The 5,000-nt window shown below is 42.3% G+C and overlaps 1 pseudogene; it reads left to right on the top strand.

Annotated features, from left to right (window-relative positions):
* The window catches only part of LOC135561699 (calcium/calmodulin-dependent protein kinase type II delta chain-like), a 132,915-nt pseudogene that overhangs the window by 55,008 nt on the left and 72,907 nt on the right, over window positions 1-5,000 (top strand).

Here is a 5,000-nt window from a genome sequence, read left to right as displayed (position 1 = left end):
CCTTCTGCGGGTGTTGATCCGTTTTAACCCGGTCTTTGGATCCTCACAGGAGAGTCATGACACTAGTTAGCCAAAGAGTGTTCCCCTGTCAGTCAACCTGTAAATCCATGGCTCAGAAAGCAGCAGATGTAATAAAAACTCTATGCTATCAAAAAAGAAAATGAAAGAGCTGATTTTCAAAAAACAAACAACAACAAACAATATGTACTTAGGCTGCTAGCAGGGCTTCTAGGGCGCCATGGCAACTCACAGGACTCAGAAATGTGTGCACTACATAGGGAATAGGGTGCAATTTAGGAACCTATCCATAGATATGGAACCTACTTCACACTACAGACTTTATGTTGAAATACAACCTCTGTAAAGAGAGGAGGAGAGAGGGAGAGAGAGAAAAGGAGAGAGAGATAAGGGGGGAAGAGCGAGAGGGTGGAAGGGGGAAGAGGGAAGGCATGATGGGGAGAGAGGAGGTACTGTATATAGTTATAGAATGGTTCATCTGTGTTGTCTGTGTGTTTCCCTGTTAGCTGGTGTTGTTTGTTTAACTTCTTGCGTCGAGCCAACCCGGATCCGGGATCATGACTACAGCCTCAAGCCCATTACCATAACGCAACGTTAACTATGAATGAAAATCGCAAATGAAATGAAATCAAGATGCTAGCTCTCAAGCTTAGCCTTTTGTTAACAACACTGTCATCTTAGATTTTCAAAAATATGCTTCTCAACCATAGCAAAACTAGCATTTAGCATTTAGCGTTAGCATTTAGCATTAGCATTTAGCGTTAGCATTTAGCGTTAGCATTTAGCGTTAGCATTTAGCGTTAGCATTTAGCGTTAGCATTTAGCATTTAGCATTTAGCATTAGCATTTAGCGTTAGCATTTAGCGTTAGCATTTAGCGTTAGCATTTAGCATTAGCATTTAGCGTTAGCATTAGCAGGCAACATTTTCACAAAAACCAGCAAAAACATTCAATAAATCATTTACCTTTGAAGAACTTCGGATGTTTTCAATGAGGAGACTCTCAGTTAGATAGAAAATGTTCAGTTCTTCCTGAAAGATTATTTGTGCAGGAGAAATCGGTCCGTTTTCTGCGTCATGTTTGGCTACCAAAAAAAAATAAAAAATTCATTCATCCAAAACGCCAAACTTTCTTCCACATTAACTCCATAATATCGACTGAAACATGGTAAACGTTGTTTAGAATCAATCCTCAAGGTGTTTTTCACATATCTCTTCATGATATATCATTCCTGGAAGTCTCCTCTCTGTCTCAATCACATGAATGAATGCGAGCAGCTTGGAGATTACGCAACAATTTCAACAAAGGACACCGGGCGGACCCCTGGTAAATGTAGTCTCTTATGGCCAATCTTCCAATGATATGCCTACAAATGCGTCACAATGCTGCAGACAACTTGGAGAAACGATAGAAAGGGCAGGCTAATTCGTGGCGCTTTCACAGCCATATAAGGAGACAATGAAAAACAGAGCGTCAAAAATCCTGCTCATTTCCTGTTTGAAGTTTCATCTTGGTTTCGCCTGTTGCATCAGTTCTGGAGCACTCACAGATAATATCTTTGCAGTTTTGGAAACGTCAGAGTGTTTTCTTTCCAAAGCTGCCAATTATATGCATAGTCGAGCATCTTTTCGTGACAAAATATTGCGCTTAAAACGGGCACGTTTTTTTATCCAATAATGACATAGCGCCCCCATAGGTTGAAGAGGTTAACTCTGTAATCTGTAGTGGGCTGTTACTTTCCCCTGATCAAACAGAGAGAGTATTCTTTAACTCTGTAATCTGTATATGGTATTTTCTGTGTTTTATTGTTGAACATTTGGTCAGTGTCTATCAAACACCGTTGTTTATATAATAAGATGTTTCTCCCCTGTCCATTTCTCTCTTCTCTCTTTTCTCTCTCCTTTGTGTCTCTCCTCTTCTCTCTTCTCTCTTTTCTCTCTCTCCTTTGTGTCTCTCCTCTTCTCTCTTCTCTCTTTTCTCTCTCTCCTTTGTGTCTCTCCTCTTCTCTCTTCTCTCTTTTCTCTCTCCTTTGTCTCTCCTCTTCTCTCTTCTCTCTTTTCTCTCTCCTTTGTGTCTCTCCTCTTCTCTCTTCTCTCTCTCTCCTTTGTGTCTCTCCTCTTCTCTCTCTCTCTTTTCTCTCTCCTTTGTGTCTCTCCTCTTCTCTCTTCTCTCTTTTCTCTCTCCTTTCTCTCCTCTTCTCTCTTCTCTTCTCTCTCTCTCCTTTGTGTCTCTCCTCTTCTCTCTTCTCTCTTCTCTCTCTCCTTTTTGTCTCTCCTCCTCTCTCTTCTCTTCTCTCTCTCTCTCCTTTGTGTCTCTCCTCCTTCAGTCATTGCATACAGCAGATTGTAGAGAGTGTTCATCACTGCCATGTCAATGGTATCGTTCACAGGGACCTGAAGGTTTGTATGGTCAGACCATCACCATAATCATCACCACCATAATCATCACCACCATCATCATCATCACACAACCATCATCATCACCATCATCATCACCACCATCATCATCACCACCATCATCATCATCACCACCATCATCACCACCATCATCATCATCACCATCATCATCATCATCACCACCATCATCATCATCACCACCATCATCATCACCACCATCATAATCATCACCACCATAATCATCACCACCATCATCATCATCACCACCATCATCATCACCATCATCATCACCACCATCATCATCACCACCATCATCATCATCACCACCATCATCACCACCATCATCATCACCATCATCATCATCATCATCACCACCATCATCATCATCACCACCATCATCACCACCATCATCATCACCACCATCATCATCATCACCACCATCATCATCACCACCATCATCATCATCACCACCATCATCATCACCACCATCATCACCATCACCCCATGTTTTACATTGTACATCTGAAGGTGTGTGTGTGTCTGTCTGAGTGTTTGTGTGTGTGTCTGTCTGAGTGTGTGTGTGTGTGCCTGTCTGTGTGTGTGTGTGTGCCTGTCTGTGTGTGTGTCTGTGTGTGTGTGTGTGTGTGAGCGCTTCTTTGTCTGTGTGTGTGTGTGTCTGTATGTATTTATGCCACAGTGTGTTGTTGTGTTAGTGTGTCCCTGTTCAACCGTTGTCTCTTTGTCTCTCTTTGTGTGTGTGTCTGTAGGATCAAGTTGCCCCTAGACACTGATCTCAGCTCAGTTTAGTCCTAGTGGTTACCACTATATGGCCAAGCTGCAAACTAGTTGCCCCTAGACACTGATCTCAGCTCAGTTTAGTCCTAGTGGTTACCACTATATGGCCAAGCTGCAAACTCTAAATTGGCTATATCTTAAAATTGTATGAAAATAGAATGTATATTTGAGTTATTTGGTCTTAATTTAGGTTAGGGGTAAGCATAAGGTCAGCATTGTTGTTAAGTGTAGATTTAAAAATCAGATCCGGGAGCGTAATCATCGACTGACACGAATTAGCATAACGCAACGGACATAAATATTACTAGAAAATATTCCTATGAATGAAAATCACAAGTGAAATATTTTGAGACACAGCTTAGCCTTTTGTTAATCACCCTGTCATCTCAGATTTTCAAAATATGCTTTACAGCCAAAGCAAGACAAGCATTTGTGTAAGTTTATCGATAGCCTAGCATAGCATTATGTCCAGCTTGCAGCAAGTAATTTGGTCACGAAAATCAGAAAAGCAATCAAATCGTTTACCTTTGATGTTTTCACTCACGAGACTCCCAGTTAGATAGCCAATGTTCATTTTTTCCCCAAATATTATTTTTGTAGGCGAAATAGCTCCGTTTGTTCTTCACGTTTGGCTGAGAAATCGACCGGAAATTACGGTTACGAAAACGCCAAAAAATATTCCAAATTAGCTCCATAATATCGACAGAAACATGGCAAACGTTGTTCATAATCAATCCTCAAGGTGTTTTTCAAATATCTATTCGATAATATATCCACCGGGACTATTGGTTTTTCAGTAGGACTGATTGGAAAAATGGCTACCTCTGTATTTTACGCGAGAAACACTCATCAGGTGACCACTTACACAATGTAGCCGCTTACGGTTATTCATCAACATAAATGAGTAAAACTACTTCACAATGCTGTAGACACCTTGGGGAATACGGAGAAAAAGTAATCTGGTTGATAGCCCAGTCACACCTCAATAGGGACGCATTGGAAGGCAGAGCTTTCAAAACATGAGTCACTTCCGGATTGGATTTTTCTCAGGCTTTCGCCTGCAATATCAGTTCTGTTATACTCACAGACAATATTTTCACAGTTTTGGAAACTTTAGAGTGTTTTCTATCCTAAGCCGTCAATTATATGCATATTCTAGCATCTTGTCCTCACAAAATATCCCGTTTACTTTGGGTACGTTATTTTTCCAAAAATGAAAATACTGCCCCCTAGTCACAACAGGTTTTAAGGAGATCAATTGTAGAAAATGACTAGGGGATCCCGGGTGGCACAGTGGTTAAGGGCGCTGTACTGCAGCGCCAGCTGTGCCACCAGAGACTCTGGGTTTGCACCCAGGCTTTGTCGTAACCGGCTGCGACCGGGAGGTCCGTGGGGCGATGCACAATTGGCCTAGCCTACATTCTGACTTTGCAGCTTAGCCAGAAAGTGACAACCTTGCGTGAGGCTAAACCTGATTGTACATCTGTGTCTACGGCCAACGGTTACCAGGAGCGTCGTGTTACCTCTAACCCATTTTGACTCCGCCCCCCTCCAGCCTGAGAACCTCCTATTGGCCAGTAAGCTGAAGGGGGCGGCGGTTAAGCTAGCTGACTTTGGGCTCGCCATCGAGGTGCAGGGCGACCAACAGGCATGGTTTGGTGAGTATCGTGGATTGGTTTATCTCCTATGGGACGGGACAGAAAATGTGTTTTTTTCACCCTACTGAGCTGAACTAGCCTCCACTGTAGTTTCTGGTACTGTGAGTGCTGTGAGTGAAAGGCTAGTGGGAAA

The sequence above is a fragment of the Oncorhynchus nerka genome, linkage group LG18 (assembly GCF_034236695.1).
Source record: "Oncorhynchus nerka isolate Pitt River linkage group LG18, Oner_Uvic_2.0, whole genome shotgun sequence".
NCBI lineage: Eukaryota > Metazoa > Chordata > Actinopteri > Salmoniformes > Salmonidae > Oncorhynchus > Oncorhynchus nerka.
The sequence above is the reverse complement of the archived record's forward strand: the minus strand, read 5'-3'. Positions and strand labels throughout refer to the sequence as shown.